Source organism: Festucalex cinctus, chromosome 21 (genome assembly GCF_051991245.1).
Source record: "Festucalex cinctus isolate MCC-2025b chromosome 21, RoL_Fcin_1.0, whole genome shotgun sequence".
NCBI lineage: Eukaryota > Metazoa > Chordata > Actinopteri > Syngnathiformes > Syngnathidae > Festucalex > Festucalex cinctus.
The window spans coordinates 10550162-10573020 of NC_135431.1; the positions used below are offsets into that span (position 1 = coordinate 10550162).

At 39.4% G+C, this 22859-nt stretch overlaps 1 protein-coding gene across 4 annotated transcripts in view; it reads right to left on the reverse strand.

Annotated features, from left to right (window-relative positions):
- eva1aa (eva-1 homolog A, regulator of programmed cell death a) overlaps positions 1-22859 on the reverse strand; it is a 282265-nt gene that overhangs the window by 228061 nt on the left and 31345 nt on the right. For 3 of the 4 annotated variants that reach the window (XM_077511030.1, XM_077511023.1, XM_077511024.1), the window contains exon 2: positions 613-719. The gene's annotated coding sequence lies outside the window, so the exon portion shown is untranslated. Of the gene's footprint in view, positions 1-612; positions 720-22859 lie in introns of those variants that run through there. The other variant, XM_077511025.1, reaches the window with a different exon arrangement.

A 22859-nucleotide genomic window follows, 5' to 3' on the forward strand; every position in this document is an offset into this window, starting at 1 on the left:
TAAGTTATTATTACTATTATGTTATGTTAATGCATGCACACATTGAGTTCCTCCACATATTGACTTGCTTCACAGACATATTACGTTTGCCCTTCATCTGACAATTAGTGTAGATTTTAAACATAGAAGGGCCAAAACATCCCTAATGAAAATTATATTGCACTAAAAAACTAGCCACCGGAGGGTGCTAAAACTTCACAAATGGAAATCAACCCGACTTTTTGAACAGATGTGTTGCATTTAAATATCGTGAACATGACGACGACGATATTGTGGGCAGTTTTAATGTCACGATATCGCGCTTATCGTTACATCCTTGGTCCTAATACTCTTTGTGTACAGACAGCGACCGCTCTGCTGCCATCTACTGTAGTGGATATGCAATTACAATTTATTCTCACGCATACAAAAAAAAAAAAAAACTCGTTCCCTGTGTGAGGTGGTTAAGTGCAAAAACTCGTGTACGTTTCACAAAAACGAACCAAAATAAAGATTTTCAAAGAACACCATTCAAAATTCATATTATTTAGCAGTGTATATGAACATTGAAAATGCAAACATCAATGTTATGTGATACCCTGAAGCCGATTAAGTATCAAAATAATGACAAACCTTGTACTCTGCCGTTGGACATTTTGCCCTAAAAAATGGTGGCACTCCCAACCAAAAATTTGGTGGCACTCCCAACCATCTCAGGTTTCATATTCTTCTTTCATATCCTTCAAGAAAGAGAGAAAAAAAAAGACAATTATTTATTTAGACATTTGGAAGTGTCTATAATGTAATCATACGCGTTTGTAACACTATTAAGCGTTGAAGGTGCTAGTGAGCAATATCTGCCATCTAGTGGTGAACACCGTTATTACAACATAAGAACCATTCAGCTCTAGTTATTTTTGCAAAATCAAGCCCGGGCCACTCCGAGTGTGGGCGCGGGTTGCATTCCGCCAGTTGCCCATCCCTGCTCGCGAGAGTCAACTCTCCGGTGCATGAGCCAAGCGCTTGCAACATGAACCACCGCGATGTTGCAAGCCAACTGCACACCTAGAGCGGATCAGCAGAGGAAGTGTGGGTGGTGGTGGCACCCTCATTGCAACGAAGCAGCTTGCCTTCCAGTAAAACTGCATGGGTTTTGCGTGGGTGAATTCCCTTTCCCCAAATCCTCTCTGGCCTGAGCACTCTCTCCTTGAACACGGCGGCTTTCTGCGTGAACACAATTGTTATCCCTCCAAGCGCCACTCAAGGAGCAGAGTCCTCTGTAGCTATAATGCCTACGCTGCTGTTTGATCCCGATAAAACACAACCGAGAAAACAAACACAAAGACGCCCAGTGTGAAAGGTATTCATTCATTCATCTTATTAGAGCACGCTTTCCTGCTCCCTTTCGGAGTCCTGTGGAGAAAAGTTCAAGAGGAGATAAGGGAAAATAAAAGTGTAAAGTAAGAGGGCAGAGTTTGTTTGTTTGTTTTTTTTAATATTAATTTTAAGGTGAATTTTAGAGTGGTCACCTCCATTTTGTTCAACTTTAAAAATGTTTTGTTCCCTCATAACTAGCAACCCCAATGAGGATGAGCAGTACACAAAATGGATGGATGAATATTAATTAGGGATGTAACGATATCCAAACATCACGATACGATATTACGATATGAAGGTCACAATATTGATATATGTGTGTGTGTGTGGGGGGGGGGGGGGGGTATAAAAAAAAAAAGTCACAATATTGTGATTTTGTACATAATAGCAATGCATATAATAATATTGAGGCACTTACTTGCTAAGGCACGCACACATTGAGTTCCTCCACATATTGACGCTTCACAAGCATATTATGTTCCCCTTCATCTGACAATTAGCACAGATTTTAAACATGGAAGGCCAAAACATCCCTAATGAAAATTACATTACACGAATAAACTTGCCACCACAGGGCGCTAGAACTGCACAAATGGAAATCAACCCGACTAACAGATGTGTTCCCTTTAAATATTGTGAACATGACGACGACGACGATATTGTGGTTTTAATATCACGATATTGCCCTTATCATTCCTAATATTAATTCGGAAAAATACATTCTAATTGACATCATAACATCTTTAAAGGTGATGCTAACAAACATTTATTTCAACAATATGCTTTTTTACAGCCCCACTAATCTAGACACGGTATTCTGACATATTAAGCAGCAAAATCCACCTGTTTTTACCCACCCCCACCACCACCCCCATCTCAGGGGGCGGCCATTTTGCCACCTGCTGTCACCTGAAAATGACATCACAGTTGCTCAGGGCTCAGGTAACAGCCAATCGCGCCTCACCAGTTTCCTGGGTTTGGCCATGTGACGTGAACTCGCAAAACTGAGCCGTGATTGGATGTTACCCGAGCAGTGAGCAACTGTGATGTCATTTTCAGTCGACGTCAAATGTCAAGAAATGGCCGCCCTCGAAGATGGCTTAAAAATGGGTAGATTTTGCTGCTGAATTCATATTCCGCAAACAATATTGATCACAATGAAGTGTTTAGACTAGTGGATGTGCATACAACATATTACTGTTAAGAAATTCCACTCATAAAACCATTTTGATAAAGATGTGTGCGTTTTTATTATTTTAAAGAACATTTTGGTGAAAGAAACACAAAGGTCATCTGTTCAGGTAAATATTTTCCAGTTAACTTCATGTTGACTGTACAGTATTTTGGTGCACCTCCATTTACCTTGAAAAGGTTTTCATACTCCCCTTTTTCACATTTTTATCACATTTTTTTTTTTTTTAACTGAGATTTAATAATTGTTAAGTGGGTCATAAATGATACACAAATCTTAAGCAAATAAAATGTTTAGTGTGTCAAGCGTACAGAGGATTGAATACAAATGTCCGCCACACTTTTCATATTTATATTTGCTTATAAATTTTAAAAACATTTCATTTCTGTTCCACTCGACAATTATGTGCAACTTTGTGTTGGCGCGTTAAATTAAATCTCACCAGAATACATTCAAGTTGGTGACTGTAAGGTTGCAAAATGAGAAAAGGTTCAATTTTTTCTTTTTAATCTTGCTAACATTTTTTACATTGTGCACCGTGTCCTTGAGTGCACAGAAAAAGTACCTATGAATCATCATTCACTTACCATAATTTTTTGACATTACTTCCAAATTCCTAACTGCATAACTAGAGAAGCTTTTGACTTTATGCTGCATTTCTTTTCAAGAGGAAGTCTTTTTCTTTGTTATACAAAAGCTCCTCTGCTATGACAGGAGCTGTCATAATGTGGAATTTTATTATTTTCTTCTTTTTTTTTTTATGAATAAAAACAAGAGAAATTATCCTGCTAAAAAAAAAAAAAAAAAATAGAGCACTATTTGGGGTGGTCTTCAAAACAGTCATGAAAAGGCAGACGACCTTATTGGATAATCAGTGGTGTTGTCGAATGCTTCTACCAATCAGACCCCTGGCCTCCTGGCTGAGAACCTTTGACCCTCACCTGCCTCCTTGAGGCCCTGAGCAGCCTATCAGGTGGCTTCCCTGAGGTGGCTCCTTGCTTAGGACACCAGTCAAGCCAATCACGCTCCGCCAGGAGACCCTCTCACGCTGACACACACGCTCGTCCTCTCACCTCTGTTCCCGGCGTACGCACACCTGAACACTCTATACGGTTGAGCAACTGCTTTGCATGCGTTTCATCTCTTTATTTCACGCATTCTTCTTTGGTTGTTAAATGAGCAGCCTTCAAGGGGCCCGGCAAGAAAAATCACAGTGAGATTTCTGACAGCTTGCGCATAGGCGTGGGTGTCCCTTTCATGAGATATAAACACAAGGAAAAGGAGCTGAGCTGGAGTGACCTCGTGAAAACGCGCACGTGTACACGGCGCATACATCAAACGCACCTTATGGTATCATAAAGTTAATACCCAACATCCAACTGCTTTCTTTTTAATAGACGATCACACCCATTCAAACATATGTTCTTAACACATTCACTGCCAGCCCAGCAAAAATGCATCATTTGACGTCTTTTTCCGTCAATGGCAGTGAATGAGTTAAGAACTACATAATAAAGAAGATCAGAAGAGAAGATCTTGTGGGGTTTTTTCGCAATGTTTTTCACAACAGTGACAAGAACCACATAAAAGTGCATACACAGGAACATGCTTGTGTGTTAATGATTAGGAGAAGGGGCCGTTTGCTTGCGATGGGAATGCGGGCAGTGGTTTCCTAAGTGGTGCTATGGGCCAAGGCTACCGGTTTGCTATCAGCTGGCTCCACACTCACCGCCGATTCACATGGAAAAGATGCTAACTTGTCAGAGCACTTTGATCTTGTTTGTTTTGCTCTCAATTTGACCAACATCCTTGGAATTTTAAGCTTTTAAATAGATGGTGCACTAGTGGTTGTTGGCGTGTCTGACAAACAAGTTCTGAAGTTCTGGGTTTGAATCTTTAGCCTGAGCTCCTGATTTGATTCCAATGACATAAACAGTGTTGGGCAATTTAACTCATTCCCTCCCAGCCATTTTCACAGAAGCAATCCCGTTCGCTCCCGGCTGTTTTACTGCATTTTGACTGATTTTGCAAGGCCCACAGAATATTGTGTTCTATTGCTATAAAAGCATGGAATCTATCAAAAGAAAGATTAAAGTCTCTTCTTTCATCAGGAAAAAAAAGTATGTTTCTATCTGTTTTTGTTTTGCAGCAATTAGCATTAGAAGAGAGCTAAGTTTCATCAGTTTTCACAAATCTATTCAAAATTTAAGTAATTGAGCTTTTTTTCTACATGGCCCTGGTTGATCTCCTTTGCTCTGCTGCCACCTGCTGGCCGTTTGTGTAATTACTATTTCTGCAACCGTTCTTTGCAGTTGAGAGGCTGCATCAAAGCCTTCTGTATGTTCTAGAGAAACAAAACAAAAAAACGTATAAATACGTCTTTGGGACACATAAAAAACGTATTTACACGTTATTGGGAGCAAATGAGTTAATTGCTAAATTAATAGTTACTTTCATTTGAAAATAATATGTTTGTTTACAATATTACAGTCGTAGAGTAATGAGTTAGTCAATTTACTTTTTTTTTTTTTTTTTTTTTAAATTAGGGATTAATTTATTTAACTCATTCACTCCCAGTCATTTTCACTGAAGCAACCCCTGGCGCTCCCGGTGGTTTTATTGGATTTTGACTGATTTTGCAAGGCCCACAGAATATTGTGTTCTATTGGTATAAAAGATTAGTCTCTTCTTTCATCAGGGAAAAAAATATATTTGTGTCTGTTTCCGTTTTGCAGCAATTAGCATTAGAACACATAAGTTTCATCAATATTCACATTCTTGTTGAAAACACTATCAAAAAGAGCTTGTTGCAACATGGCCCTGGCTAATCTCATACTCTGCCGCCACCTGCTGGCCGCTTTCTGTAGTAACTATCATTGTTTTAGGCCACCTCTTCATGTCAGAAGCTGCATAAAAGCCTTCTGTATGCTCTTGTATGAAACAAAAATAAAATAAAAAAAAACGTATAAACACGTTTTTGGGAGTAAAGGGCAACGTATTGAAAACATATTTACACGTTTTGGGGTTTAAATTATTTATGTTTTCAAGAGTTTAAAAAAAAATACAAAATTTGCAACCGTAGCTAGTAAAGTTAACTAAAATATATAAACCATCTCCAAATTAAATTGAGTCACTCATTATATTACAAAGTTACTGCCTAAATGTAATATTACTGTAACGTGTTACTCCCAACACTGCATGAGAATAACGCTAACTGGACAAGTTGTGATAAAACAAAGGTCTGCATGGAATCGTAGTAATTCAACTTGTCTTACTGTACGTAGTCTGTGGGAATCTTTGGCATATAGAAAACTGTTTACAAGGTGAACTGAATGAGCTGGATGATTCAAATTGCAAATGGGAATAATTTTCCATCTGTCAAGTTGAATGAAATGAAATTTTTGGTTGTAAAATGGCGAATTTTGGGGAAAACCGTTATTTTTTTGGAATGAGAAAAACGCACGTACGCTTGGCGTGAATTTGTGGAAAATGTTGAAGTTACAATGGCGAGAATCGGTAAAAAAAAATGTGAAATGAGTAGCACGTCAACAAAGTGTGAGGAATAAAGTGCAGAATAACGTGTGAAGCCCTCAGCCTTCATGCAATGAGAATGTCATAATGCACATGTTCAAACTCCAATTTGGTGAGATTGTAGGCGTTATTTTTCCACATAATTCTAAATCTGTCCAAAGTATTCAGCCAAGATGAGGGATGTAGTGACACAAGAGGCCCTTTTTAAAGAAATGTCTCCTTGTGTTCTGGTGCTGCCTCCAATAACACTGGGTCACGATGAAAGAAAAGAGTGCCTTTGTCCTCTCTGGCGCTATGGTTTTTAAGTAGTTGAGGGGCTGCCAGTGGCCGTATGGCTCTGCCAGCAAAGCATATGTAAGCACATTCACATGCATGCGGGCGTAAGTGACGGCTGTGTCGGGACCCGCTGACAGGGACCAGCGTGACTGGCGAATTGTCGTGACAGGCGCACTCGGGATGAAGAAGCGGGATGGCTCCAGTGGACGAGCGACCTCTGACCCTCTGTGTCAGAGCCGAAGCTTCCCTGAACAATAGCATGAAGAGCCTCCAAAGCTAGGGAAGATTTTTTTTTCTTTAAAAGAAATGCTTGAGGTGTCTTCTGTGCCTTTCTTGATCGAGCAGCGGAGCCGTATCACCGTGTCCATCTCTGACACTAATGCTGTCCTAATGAGCGCCACTGATAATGCTGGCTTAAGCACAGGGATGTGCCGGGAGGCGCAAGGTGACAGGGGTGACATGGGAAGGAGGGAGAAGGAATTGGGCGACCATCCACAAGATTGGAGGAAAGACAGGATTGATGCCTCCTGGCTGTGAAAAGCGAGGCAAACGGTGGAAGCACCTTCAACCTGTAATCTTTTTTAATGGTCAACACGGGATGGATTGGATGAGAGTTTTACGTCCACTTTCCAATACTACATTGTGACAGAATGGTGGAACGGCCAGGAAAAGAGCCAGATCAGTGGGAAAGAAAAAAAAAAAAACGATGGATGGAAAGACAGTGAAGGACACAAGCTGCATCAAGTAGGCAAGTGATCTCAGATTTTCATCTGTTTAAAGACTACTGACAAACCCAGTGACTTCACTGGTTGACTCGAATGTCGGATCTGACTGTCCAAGTGTTTTTGGTCATAGTAACAAGACTGACCAGGGCTTCCATACTGCCAGAAAATACAAAGACAAATAACTAGGAGAATAATCCTGAATGTGATGTATGACTTGGAAGGCACCATTATACAAACACGCAACTGGTTTTGCAAGGCCCACAGAATATTGTGTTCTATTGCTATAAAATCATGGAACCTATCAAAGGAAAGATTACAACAAAGTATATTTGTATCAGTTTCCGTTTTGCAGCAATTAGTATTAGAATATAGCCAAGTTTCATCATTATTCACAAACCTGTTGAAAACAATGGAGAAAAGAGCTTGTTGCAACATGGCCCTGGTTGATCTCTTATACTCTGCTGTCAACTGCTGGCCGTTTATTGGAATAACTACCATTGCTTTAAGTGACCTCTTCAGGTCAGAGGCTGCATCAAAGCCTTCTGTAGGCTCTACAATTTAAAAAAACAAAAAAAAAAAACAAAAAAAAAACACACCATGTTCTTGCGATTTAAAATGGAACATTTTTATACGTTTTCGGGAGCAAATGAGTTACTGCCAAAAAATGCCATTGTATGACATTAAAAACACCATTAAGAAGAAAAACTGTTCATTCTTCCTTTGTGAAAATGAACGCTGACCTTTAATTCACTGCTTGATTCACCGGTTGGCACAGCAACCGCAGCAACAACACACAACGAGTGAGGCAATTTCACGCAGTCAGCTATAATTGATTGAGTTTACGCTGAGTGATGATTGTAAACTTTATCTTGACTCACCGCCGATTGGGCAACTTCTGATTTGCAGCCAAAAACAAGGAATGTTGTGGCTTATATTTGCTTCCCTGTCATGTCTAGAATGATTTAATACGGCAGAATCACATTTTTTCCCTACTGAGGCAATAAATTGAGACTTGAGATGATGTCTGACATGATGACAAGAGTCGAGGTAAAGCAACCGGCTTGTCGACCAACACTGCAGACTGACACACGATGACACTGTGTCAAAGATTTTATTTTTTTTCTTCACCCGTCTATCTTGCTCTCTTGTATGCTTCAAGCAAACTCATTGCTTTGGCTGGAATCTGCTATGTCCACACGCTGCCTCTTTTTAAGCAGCGCGAAGAAAGACCAAATGTTGGAGTATTGACACACCGGCAGGCGCCTTATCATGGTGAGAACCGACACAGATGACGAATGAGTCTATGGAGCGGCAGATAAGACGGCAGGTAAACGGAAGGGTCACGGATACAGAGGGTAGACCGTCCCCCCCCCCCCCCCTCATGAGTGCAATATATTTGCCTCCGCCTGGTTTAGCCAGAGGTCAGACACGCCCGATGGACGCTTTAACGGGTTAATCTGCGTTTTAAGGGCCCGTTAACCACATACAAGCTGTCAGAAACGCGTCCGGGCTCTCCGTACGCCCACATGTGCGCAAGAGGAGAAAACGCACATCAACACACAAGCGTGTGTACGCAGACAAACACACACTGGGTTCAAGGGGCCACTGAGGACAGGACAGTCGGTGTGGGATTACAGGAGCAGGACCATACAAAGCGCCGCCTGCTCCTATCTTTATTTAACCGCTGATTAGACCGACTCTTTGAAGGCCTCTTTAATTGCCTCCGTGATGGAGCTTTTAAAACTGGGAGGCTTTTTTTTTCCCACCTCTTTTATTGATTTCTCCTCTCATGACACCAATAAAAAATGCCCACACTCCCATTCTTCTGTTTTTCTGCCGTTCACCCTTTTTTTTTTTTTTTTTTACGCTTTTCCGCCCCAAATTCCTCCACTCGACCTTTGTCTCTCTCACGAGGTGCATCGTGTTGAGGCCGAGCCAGCACCAAAGCATTCCGTGAAATCAAGTGATGCAGTAAAGCCCCAAATTTTTAGTGTTGCCATCAAAATCAACGTCGATTTGGAATCATCACCTTTAAAGTAACAATTTTATATGATCATCACCTACCGTGTCCTTATTCCAACATTTTTTTTTTTTTAAATCAGTCAAGAAATAATAAATTTTAAAGCCTTTTTAACAACGCCAGTCCATTTAACAAGGTTTTACGGGCTAACAAATAAAAATAACAGCTAAATTGCAGCCGATTAACATATTTTAAAACTACTGTTGCAACAAGCCCATTTGCTGTTGAATAAATCATCAGTGAATTGTCTGGTTCCAATTACCATTTGACAAGAAATGTTTGGAGAGATTATTTATCGTCGACACGTCAAATGTTCACACATGCAGGACAAATAAAAAATGTGGAAAAAAAAAAAAAAGGCTCTGTCAGCTTTATAGGATGCTTGGAGCGAGGATAAAAGTGCTGTCAACGTAAAAGCTACAAGCTCATCCTCTTAATGGTGCCGCAACCATTGTTGCCAATACGCAAGTTGAAAGCAATCATCTCAGGAAGCGCTTGAAATCGGAACATTGATTAAGAAACAAAAAGAGGCCCTTTAAAGATTGGAAACAACCTGAAGGTGCAATGGTGATCACACGCTTGATTCCTTGTAATGGATATGGATGGGTAGAAAGTTCCACCATGTTTATGATGTCGTCATAGTGCACAATAATCCGTTTGCCTTGAAAAATGAGTGAAAATGCGCAAAAATCGGCTGGCACTGTCTGGGCTGTTTTTTTTTGGATAACATTTGGCAGTCAAAGAGTTAAATCGTGGATGTCAAACATACGGCCCGTGGGCCTGATCAGGCCCACAAAGGGATTTAATCGGGCCCGCAAGATGATTTTGTAAATTTAAAAAAATAAAATACAAAATTGTAAAGTGGGACTAAGTAATTAATCAGCCGCCACAATCAAAACATAAATTTGTACTTTCACAAGCAGTGTGAATATATGGAGAATTTCCTGGATGTCGTCATTTCAAACACAACATAAAGTTACATTTTTTTTTAATTATTATTTTTAAATCATATACCGACATAAACGTGCTAAATATGACACAAATTCACTTACTGGTAACACAGATATGACAAGGATTAGCGTTCTTATAACATTAACTCATTTGCTCCCAAAAACCTATAAATACGTTCTATTTTAAATATTACCATGCCCCCAACGACGTATTTATATGTTTTTGTTTTGTTTTTATGCTAGAGCATATAGGAGGCTTTGATACAGCCTCTGAACTGAAGAGAATGCTTCAAGAAATGGTAGTAATTACAAAAACGGCCAGCAGGTGGCAGCAGAGTATAAGAGATCAACCTGGGCCATGTTGCAAAAAGCTCTTTTTTTTCCCCCCACTGTTTTAAACAGATTTGTGAATAATGATGAAACTTTGCTATATTCTAATGCTAATTGCTGCAAAATGAAAACAGATAGAAATGTACTTTTTTTTCCTAATAAAAGAAGAGACTAATCTTTTGTTTTGTTTTTAGGTTCCATGTTTTGATAGCAATAGGACAATATTCTGTGGGCCTTGCAAAATCAGTCAGAATCCAGTAAAACAGCGAAAAGTGTGCTGGGAGTGAATGAATAACTGCGTCACGCAATGCATTCTGGGAACAATATAGTTGCAAAACAGGTAGATTTAACACGTCCGGAACTTATATACAGGAAAAATGTTGCCACGTTCCATTTGCATTCGTGTTATTTTTTGGAACTATATGAGCTCCGTCATTTACGCTGGTCCACGAAAATCTGCGTATAAATGACGCCAATTTTTTTTTAAAAGTTATATACCGTTATTTTACCGATGCAGCCCACTTGTTTATATATTTTCCTCCGTGTGGCCCCTGAGCTAATATGAGTTTGACACCCCTGAGTTAAATGATTCACTGGTGGCTCAACTAGTTATAAAGTCAAATAAAACAAGTCAGTTTGTTTTTGCAACCAATGACACGATGAGGCGGGTTCTTTGATCACGAGATGGATCGGCTGAATCAGCCTCAGCAAAGCACACCAAATCTATTCATTGATGGAGTGATCAAATGTTTCGTTTGTAAATTAAGATATCGACACCCCGTTCATATGTTCCAGAATACTATCAGCGCAGCAAGTCCTTCTGCTAATGAAGGAAAGTTCATGGCTGTCTGGAGAGCAAAGGGCAGCATGAGGCTTTCACGTGCCATCTTTCTCTTGATCATGACCCCTGATGAGTCAGCTGTTTCTTCAACTAGATCACTTGCCCACGACCTCAGTCACGGCTGCGCGTCTGCCATCCTGCTCTCATCATCATTTCTGTTGGTTGCACTGGTTCAACTAGTATGATTGCAAGCATGTCCGAAGCATCCGTAATCTGTTTCTCTCCCTTTTTTTTTTTTTTTTTTTATTCCTGCCATCAGTGTCTGTAACCTTGGAGGTTTTATGGCAACTGCCGGGGTTCTGATCCCATTAACAGACTCATTGATTCTTGTCTGGCTGCCATTTTGCAGCATCAGCACAGGCACCGTATCGATTTCAGGTAAAAATCGACAGAAGCTCTAACCAGCCGTCAGTGACACTCTTGGAGGATAAACGCAGGCCTGCTTTAATAGCAGTGGACAGGAAGGAGTCGATACCAACTGATATCTCATACTACTAATTGTAAACTAACATCATTAATACCATTGGAGATGCTGGAAATGCTGCAATGGCGGCTTAGTAAACCATTTCGACGGACTAATCTCTAAAAAGGTCACTGCTGTTAAACTCATTCACTGCCAGTCATTATAGAAAATTTTTACATTTCCAATACTCACGTGATATTCCATTCAATAATTATATATAAACCGTAAAAAAAAAAAAAAAATGTAGGTTTGCCAAAATACAGCCATTTCTCCCATGGACTCTGAAACTGTGTTTATTTCCTATAAAATGGGGCAATGATGTCATCTACCGGTGGTTGGGCATCAGTAAAGTTGTTTCCAAGTTTGATATTTACAGTGGAGCATGCTCAGATTCGCCCCCATTTAGCACCGCTCTAAAAAATACAATTGACAAGTATACTTGTCAAAGGCAGTGAATGAGTTAAACTGTAAAAAAAATTATTGTCTGACTAAAATAAATAAATAAATAAATAAATAATAATAATAATAATAATAATAATAAAAACATAGTAGGACTGAAAACATGTTAACTCGCTAACTGGCATGGCTAACATCGGCTAGCTTCCGCTCTTACGTCTTCACTAAGTCGAGAAGATCCGAGAAGCAACGAGGATACTGATTTTTTTTCATGAACTTACTATTCGAAAGCATTTTGACTTTATTTAAGAAATTGCAATTGTTTCTATGTTTTCATGTATCGCACTAATCTACATTTAAAGCAGTGCTCATATAAATAGAAAATTAGAGCTGTAATTGCAATACTGTGAAATAGCACATTTTTCTTAAAAAACAAACCAACAACAACAAAAAAGATGGAAAATCAAGCTAAAAATACAAAATGGTCGCACATTTTCACCGAAAGAGTATATCAATATCCCAAAAACAAAATTACCCAATTCATTCTGTATATGGAATTACTGTTAAATTATACATTATCCTAAAATCATTTCATTTCGCACTTCAACTTCATCTGCTTATTTAGGGCTTAAGGAACAACCACTGAACTGGAGACTGGCACCCTGACAAAGATTACAATTGTGTAATTAGGGATTTGTAATCAACTAATTTGCAACGCAATCCCTTGCATCCAACACGACCTCTGACCTAGAAAGGTTTAGATAGGCAAGAAACCGTGTCAGCGAGGGTTGGGGGGGATGTGGGGTAAAGAATTAAAGGGCAAAGAGTGATGCAATATTTTTTTTTTTTTTTTTTTTTTTTTTAAGGGGTGAGAAGGACGGTTAGAGGTCATGGAGAGGAGGGCAGGTTGGTGTAAATATGTGCAACAGGAGGAGAATGCAATTTAAAAAATAGGACTTGACAGTCGTACATGAAAAATCTGGTTTCAACGTCTCACTTTGTGCCTCTAATTTGACATACAAGAAACCACCACGCCTGAGGAAAAAACAACCAATCAGACAGAAGGCGGGACCTATGAGGAGTCAATCATCGGGTACACTGTGTTACATAAATATGTTGAGAAACAAATTCCTCCGTGACAACGCAAGTCAAAACAGACACTCAAAAGATGTTTGATTATTTCCTTTCGCGCTGGCTGGCTAACTTGCTGTTGTCACATCTAAGACGACAAAGCAATGCTGGCTTATCAGGATGTCAAATCATTATGCATGTAACAAGGGTGATTAAGTCACCCCACCGACCTGCTTTATAAAGTCAAATAACAGCGAATGATGATACGCCAGCTGACTGATTCAGCAGCCCCGTCTCTTGTTGATAGCATCAGCTGACTGATCCCCCCCCCCCCCCCTCTTTAAACCCTGACAGCTAACAGTCTGGGTCCCACTGCCCCCACACCAACTGCTCGCCTCAAATGCCATTTATTCGCCGCTTGAAAAATGCAAAAACCCACACTCGGAGAGCGTGTTTGTGACAGCAAAACAAGCCACCCGAGTCGGGGGTCTTACCGAAATGTTGGTTTGGTGTCACGTCTAATATGCAATGTGGACATTCTTGCAGTGAAGATGGGATTAGAGAAGTAGAATCTGGGTTAAAGACATACACAGTCCATCTGTTGTTTTGGTTTTTCCCCACCGTTGATCATAGACACTCATCCTCCCCCAACACTAACTCATTGCACCAACGCGTTATTAATTATTAACAGTACTTTTTTTTTTTTTTTTTCCTAATCCAAAAGCATTACAGAAGTACTTATTCTATCTGTAGGGAACATAACACAATATAGTTCAGTCTCCTTCTCCTCTTTCTGTGCCTCTTCGTCTTATCTCAGCCTGTTATAGTTTCCCAGGCTCCAAACGCTGATAACACAACTTTAGAGATTTCCACTTAGACGCCGCGCACATTTTGCACCACTCCTAACAGACAATATGCAAGTTTGCTGAAACATTGTTCAAAGAATAGAAGATATAGAAATATTAGATATATTTATATCAATCAATTAATGAAAAGTTCATTAGCTAAAGAAAACAAAACAAGCTAACATCGCTAATATCCTACCTGATCTGATTATGGATGACAATTAAATGGTATTTTCCACATTACATTTACTTCCAAGTGCACAATCGGGATGAAATCCGGAAGAAAGTTATGGACGACCGAAACTGCCAAAATTCAAAATAAATAAATAAATAAATGACTAAAAGTATAAATAAAAATGAATCTAAAAAAATATATAATTTGGAAATTATATCCAAAAAAACAATTTTAATGGAAATAAATTTTTTGTCATTTATCTATTTATTTAGTCTTTTATTTATTTTTGAATTTTGGCAGTTTTGCCGTACTGCCAATTCGAAATGTTATTCAAACAGCTTCAGAAAAATAGGTGAGCTGTGATTGGTCGTTGCCCTGAGCAACTGTGATGTCATCACTCGACAGCAAGTGGCCAAATGGCCGCCCCGAGATGGATAAAAATGGCTGGATTTGCCGCATAACTCATACTATACGTTTAGACGAGTGAGGTCATGATATAACATATTGTCAAGAAATGTTTAAGTTTGACTTCCATTTTACACCATTTCCTGAACAATTACAAGGGAGTTAATGATCAAATCAGTTGACTAGTGGATGGACTATTTCAAAATCTTAAACTTCCACTTGAGGGGTTCCACATAATTACTTACTGCTACATTTTGCCTATTATTGAAAATAATACCAAATAGTCCTAAACCAGCTCAAGTCAATTTTGCATGCAAGTAGTCCAACTACGAAGGGAATCAAACTTTAAAAAAAAATAAAAATAAAATAATAATAATAATAATAATAATAATTTTAACGCAAATCCTCCCTCATATGCCGCTGCTAATGCAGCTTTTGCAAACGCTTTACAACAAAGCCAAGTATAGTAGTAGATGATCTAATGTGTAAAATTGCTTACATCTGTCTTGTTTGGAACCTAAACAAGAATGCGCAAAAAGAGAGCAAAGTGGCCCTTAAGCAACGTAACCCCCTCCATGCATTCAGACTCCCAGGACCCAACACGGAGGCAATCTTATACCATTGACGACAAAAAAAAAAAAAAAAAAACATAAAACGGTGAGAAGAAAGGATAAATCAAGGTCGTAGAAAGACAAAAGCAACTGGCCGGTGGGGCCCAGAGTGTCATCTTGCCTCCACTTTGGCTGAAAGGAAGGGAGGGCGTAAAGAAAAAAGGAAGTCTAGAATTTACCAGAGGAAAGTTCTCTTTCTTTTCCCGGACAGCTGAGCGTCTTATTATGGGATTAGATTCAACCAGTGCCCCCCTTGGAATGTGGAACCGAGGGCTGGTGGTAAAGGGTGTGTGTTTGAGGTGTAATAAGGGTGGCCCTGTATGGTTTGGGGTGCCCCTTGCTTGTGGTGGGATGGGTCAGGGACGTAGCGTGCGGGAGGGCTTGGCAAAGTGCCGAAGGGTGGGGGTCGGCTGGAGGCGGGGGTCGGCTGGAGGCGGGGGGTGCATCGCCGCAGCAGTGGGGCCCATGTGGAGTCATGCCAACAGCGCAATTACTCCTCATTCTGAACAGCTGGCACATAAATGGCTATTCAGGTCTTTGCGGTCTTCGCAGCTCGCAGGTCGTCCCCCCCTCGTGTGCCTCAGCACATCGCGACGACCAAAGATTGGCCTCCAAAGTGGCGCTCGCACTGACTCTTCACACGTCAAGGTGCGCTGGCTATTCGGCGCCTTTCAGAAGGGGACGTTTACCCGATGGCCTTTTCAACAAATGTTTTGCTTGTAACAAGGGTTTGGAAAGCTTTTGAAAATGAGTCTCAAAACTAGTGGTGTTCCCAGTCAGAGTAATTTGAGTACTTCGATTTAAAAAAAATAAATAAATAAATAATAATAATAATAATAATAATAATAATTAAATAAATAAATAAAAACAACCTGCTTGAGGAATTTTTACACAAAAATTGTTGATGCTGTGGTTAGGAGGCCAACTTCAAAATAAAATCTTCCCAAACACAGTAAAGTCAAGTCATCTTTATTTATATAGCGCTTATATAGCTTTATATAGCGTTTGAAGTTTATATTATCAGAAACTGCGGCCACCAACATCAACATGTTATCTTGAATTTGTGTTCAATCACTAATTAGGGATACAAAAAAAAAAAAAAAATTACGCTGACATTCTAAAATGCAACACCCGTTTCTAGCATTAGCGGCTAGTAGCGGCTAATTGTGTTTAATTAGTAACCTCCTGTTGTCCTCAAACATTCTAACATATTTAACCCTATGGGTGAAGGGGGTCAAATTGACCCCAAAGATATTAGGATGGTTAAGGACACACACAAAAAAAAAAAAATTACACTGACATTGTATTACACGGTGCCTATTCCCAGCATTAGCAACTAGTGACTAGCAGCTAGCCGCTAAGTGAGTACCTGGTCAAGATAGGCTGACAAGAGCCATCAAACTTCTTTTCAAAGGAAGATTAATAGACAAAAACACTTTCATGACAGCTTTGACACAGTTGCAGTTCCTGTTGATCTTTTTAACAAACCCGGTTTACTCAAATGTGCCGTTCTAGCCGACATTAACATAAGCCCAGATGTGTAGACTGAGAAAGAGTTAAAGTGTGTATATCCTGTATTTAAAACGTGCATTTTCCTGAGTGAAAATGACAGACCCTGCCTTTAAGTAAAACTATTTCTAAAGGTTGCCACCTTGTGGCCTGGAATGCATATATGTGACTTTTTTTTTTACTAAATATTTAACTTTCCCGATATCAAAAAATCTTTCCGTTTCCATCACCGCCTGGCATTTGAGCGCAAAACATGATCAGCAGCAATCACAAGAGGGTGCAAACACAAAGCAAGCAGAGACACAAGCGCACACGCTCAAAGTGCTGGTCTGGGTTTGATCCAAAGTAATATGCGAGCGAAGAGTGCGCGTTTGTGTTTATACGTTCGCTCCGTTTGAAACTCGGTCCAAGTTTATAATCCACCCACTGTGTGGTGGCTTTGTGCTTTCCCCTCAAAGCACTCACGCAATGTAAACACCACATTTAAAAAGACCCCCCCCCCCTTTTTAAAATATACGCTCTAAAACAAAGGGAGCACAGGAAATGGACTCCTTCTAAAAGAGGAAAACAAACCGAGCGTCTGTCAGTCAAGCTCATATGGTGCCGAGAAGCCACGAAGGACGAGAAGCCGCGTCGACCAGTAGCCGGCTCACACATGGCGGTAACGTCCGCAAGCATCCGCTCGCGACACAGCTGACTTCCTGTGCGCGAGCGGCGAACGCCTCTGGTTGGCAGCTGCTGGTGGTGATTGAGGGGCTGATGAAGCGCCGAGTCAACAGCGGGACCACAACTTTGACAAAGCCTCATCCCTCATTGGCGGATTCGCCGGCGCTGTAGGTTGTGACGCTCGTCAAAACCGTGTGCGTGTTGCACAGCTGCGCGGGGTACAAAACAGATGATCACCTTATGCCGACCACGTAAATACGCGCAGCCATCTGATGGGGGTTAACTGTTGTCTTCCGTTTTGCAGCAGCAGACGAGGCCACCTCAAAGTGCTGCAAAGTCAACACAATCTGCTTTTAAATACAATAACACATTTGTTTGGGCTTGATGGATCTGCTCTTGATTATATGGTCAAAACGAAATCAGGTTTGTTCATCTTGATTTGTCTTTGAAATCCCGGCGACACGGTGAGCTAGTGGAGACACATCTGCCTCATGGATTTGAAGTAGAGGATTTGAATCCCAAAAACTAAAGGTTCATTGACGACTCCAAATGAGATCCGGCCCGCCCTCATAGTGACCATGGAGAGAAAAAAAAAAAAAAAAAAAATCGGAAGGGCCAAAACATGCCTTGTGAAAATTAAACTGCACTAAAATGCTAGCCACCAGAGGGTGCTCGAACTGCACAAATGGAAATCAACCTGACTTTTTAAATAAATGTGCTGCAATATTGTGACACGACGACGACGACGTGCGGCAGTTTTAATATCGCAATATTGCCGGTATCGTTACATCCCAAGTCGCAAGCAAAAGTTGTGTCGGCGGTATTGACAATTTAGCAACATTTTTTATTCCCTTTTCTAATCCCTGTAGCAGCTATTTTTGTATTTACTGTCTGTAAATATACCGTTTAACTGGGTGTATTCATCATTGTATACATCACTGTCAATAATATTATACTTCTTTCCTACTTATTTGTACAGCAGACAACAACCCCCCCAAATACAGTTCGGCAGATACAGATTGAAATATTTGCGGATATTTTTTCACTATTTTTCAATGTGGTTTTGTTTTTTTTGGGAGAGGGAGGGGTTCTCATATTTTCTCCCATTTTTCATGATAAATATTGAATTAGAGGAACAATTGATAAAATCGACAACTAATTGATAATCGATTAATCGTTTGGATACCTTTTTGATTAAACATTCTCCATATCTTCAAAATTTCAGCTCCTCAGCAGTAAATATTTGCCGATTTCCATTGTAGTCCATTATAGCAGACTGATTATTTCTGAATCAAAATTAGAGATAGACCAATTTTTCAGGGCCGATGCTGATTATTAGTAGTCAAGGGCGCCAATAACCGATATTTGGAGCTGGTATTCATTTGCACTAAAAGGGAAAATATTGGCATCAAAAATAAAAATAAAAATAAAAAACTCAAGCTCTTTTTTTTTTTATTATTTTTGAGCATATGTTTCTTGAACAAAGTTTAGGGTTCGTAAAATATTGGAGTTTAAAAAATATATATCTTAGTTAATAGACATCTGTTTTATAAATCTAACCAAAAAGTTCAGGACTCTTAGCATGTTTTCAAAAGTTAAATGAAAACATCAGTAAATATTGTTTTTTATTTTTTTTCAAAATATATGAAGTATTAAAATTTTACTTATCTATTTTTAATTATTTTTTTTTTAATACAGAAGGTGCAGAGTGTTCCCAGAGTTAGCATCTATGAAAATTTAAATAATTAGTTCCCTGATTTTTTTCCCCCTGAACACTTAAAAAGGATTTATTCAGCCGTATGATTCTTCAAAATGACCGACGCCAATATTTGTCAAAATGCTGTTTTTAACCCCATTGACATCAACGCTGGAACAATTTTCCAAAGCGCATAATTCCTCCTCGCATCATTCCATCGCTGTGAGATGGAGGTTGCGTTGCTGCAGAGTCAAAGAGGCGTGTCAGCGGGGGCCGTGCCAACAACAGCAGCTTTCGGCAGCTGACTGCAATATGATTAGCAAGCCGCAACATAAGTCGTCAGCGCCAGCCTCCAGGCGCAACCACGACTCCCGTGCTCATGGGCGGGATTAGGATCATGTCAGGCAGCGTTGGGATGGGGAAAAGGGGGCGGGGCGGGTTGTATTTGCAATAGGAAGAGTATTTAAGCATTTATGTGGTCTTTTCTTATCATAAACATACAATTGTGTTGTACGATTTCCATACGCTCCATCGTAACGCATCTTTGTGATGCCCGGATGTACTTTATACCGAGTCATCCATTATCAAACATGTGTTCTCGAACGCGTCATAGCATTTCCTGTTCAACCTAGTGTAAATATTTGAGAGAAATGTTGCTAAACAAATGCTATGTTTGCTCATAGGCAGGATTGTCATGCCTGTAAAAATTCATGAGTTTGAACAATTATTTTTTTTTTTTTAACCGTTCCTTACGCTGGGAATTGGGTTAATTAAGGTTAGGGTTAGCCCTAAATTGCAGGGGGCTTCTGGGGTCATCAGCGTGTGTTACACAAAGTTAAAAACTCAGCAAGTAAATAGTTGCCTAAAGTTTTCAAAATTTCAACATAATTTCTCAATTGTATTATTATTTTTAAAAATATAAAGTGTAGGGGAGTTCCCAGTGATGTCTGTACATTTTACAAATCCTGATGAAAACCCTAAATTTTGCTATGTTCACAAGCATTCACTGCTCAGTGAGATATCAACGTTATCGGCCTTCAGATTGCCGATTTTTGTCAAAATGGCAACTATCAGCACTGATAATCTTCCCGGCCGATAATCGGTCTATTCTTACTTTAAGCACATCGTCTTGTCATTTTTCTGATTGATGTCGTCTTTCATGACATTTAGACTGATGATCTTATGTTTTTTCAAAATAATAAAGTTGCAAACATTTGCTTTTACTATGGAAAACTGAATTAGTAAGTGAATATGTTTCAAAAAGTTTGGTAACATGAGTTCTTTTGTTTTTTTGAATCACGAAACAATACCAAGTAAACAACAAAAAATGGTTCATTATCAGCAATCACGGGGGAAAGTATTTCCAGATGTTTTTAATGTATATGTAAGAGTTTCATTTCTTTAATTAAAATATTAAAATAAATAAATTTTCCTGTAATCTAATTCAATGATATTCAGTACTGATGATGCAGCCAAATTTTCCCAAAGGGTTGGTATTTGCATAATGTATTTGCTTGTAATAGAATCACCCAGACCCAAAATTAAACAATTCAAATCTGCAACATATTGTACCATTTCCACCATCTTTTGCATATGCCTGGTGAAGACTCATGTACCAATCATCCAGAATATCCACATCTTAACATCCAGACCCAAATCTAATTCATTCATTCATACCCCACCCCAAGTACAGCGCAAATCACTAAGCAACATTTTGCATAATCTTTCAAATTAATGATGAAAATTTAATCTCCTCAAATGAAGATGTTCTATTCAAGTGTATATTTTGATTTTAGGATTGACCATTCCCGTTATTCTTATTATTCCTCGCACTTTTTGACGCGCTACTACCTCCACATTTTTCAACCGATTCTCGCCCTTCAAAGTTTGACATATTCCAAAGATTCAGCAATGACCGCTTCCATTTTTCTCAGTTCAAAAATTCACGGCTTACCAACAATTCCTGATTTTTTTACTCAATTTTTTCCCCATTATTCTTAATGGGAGATTCTACATTTTCCATTTACTTCCACATTTTTCATCCAATTCACTTCATTCCAACTTCAATATATTCCAGCAAGTCACGCCATGAGCTTTTCAGTTCCAAAATTCACACTTTACCCACAATTCCCGATTTTGTACCCGATTATTTCCCACATTCTACAATTTCAATGTACTTCCTCATTATTCATCCAATTCACTTTATTCCAACTTCAATATATTCCAGTATCATTCAATATTATTGCTAATCATTCCACGGGTTTTTATTTAGCCTTCCAACCTTCACATGCCATTTCCCCAGAAACGGCATTTTCTAGTTTCAATTGATGTTGATGAGTGAAACTCAAGGACACGACGTCTGCTTATTGAAGGTCACGGGGACGCCGTTGCCCCCGCCGGACCTCCCCGGCCGGCGCAGCTGCTCCCTCGTGCGCGCTCTCAGATATCAGCGTTGAAAACAACGCCCCGATGCGCTTTTAACACCCGACGTGACAAACAAAGGCCGACCCCGGAAGCAGCCTAACGACATTTCCAAACGCCCGTAGACGTCCAGCCGGAGAGTGGGGGGGGTCAGCGAGGCCAAGCTGGAGACCGGCTTTCAATGTCTGGGGACATTTATGACGTCTGCCCCCCCCCCGCCTCTAGTGGGGATGGCCGCCTTGACTTACAACACTAATCTCAGAGGTTATTCAAGACCCTGGAGCTTACGACCCAACAATCTTTGATGTCCTGTATATATATTCAAAAAAAAAATTGCAAGTAGATCTGTCAAAATTAATCGACAACTATTTTCATAATTGAGTAACTATTTGGAGCCATTTTTTAATTGAAAATTGTCCAAATTTCAGTCTATCAGCAGTAGTTGTTCACTGATTTCTGTAGTTCTTCATGAAAGAAGACTGATTATCTTCTGTGTTTAATCAAAACAAGATATTAGCAAAAATCGGGTTTTAGATTGGAAAACAATGACCGAACCAGAAACACAGTACAACATCAATCCACCTTTTTATACGAATATGAAGTACGAAATAAACACCAATCACTGGTTAATAAATAGTAATCGGGGGAACAAATGATTTTTTTTAATACACTTTAATGTAAAATTATAGCTAATCAAATTAGGCAATTAATCGATTGAATAATCAATAGGTTAAACGTATAAATATGTTTTTTTTAATACCTTGTCCTTCACTCCCAAAAACGTATTTAGACATTTTTTTTTTTAATGTTTTTTATGCTGTAGCATACAGACGGCTTTGATGCAGCTTCTGATCTGAAGAGGTCGCTTAAAGCAATTGTAATTATTACAAAAAACGGCCAGCAGGTGACAACAGCATGAGATCAGCCAGGGCCATGTTGCAATTAGCTGTTTTTGTTAGTGTTTTCACCAGGAACGTGAATATTGATCAAACTTAGCGATATTCTAATGCAAATTGCTGCAAAACGGAAACAGATAAAAAACATACTGTTTTTCCTGATGAAAAAAGAGAATCTTATCTTTCTTTTGGTAGGTAACATGTTTTTATAGCAATAGAACACAATATTCTCTGGGCCTTGCGAATTCAGTCAAAATCCAGTAAAACAGCCGGGAATGAAGGGGCTTGCTTCAGTGAAACTGCCTGGGAGTGAATGAGTTAATCGATTCTAATAATATTCGATAATGACAGCACTAACTGCACGCATAAAATGTATAGAAAATACATTTTGTAATGACAGAAGGGATGTAACAAAATAATTGGAGTCGGAGAATCGTTTTAGATTTAAAAGCTACAATTGCATGGAATCGAAATGAACCGTTCC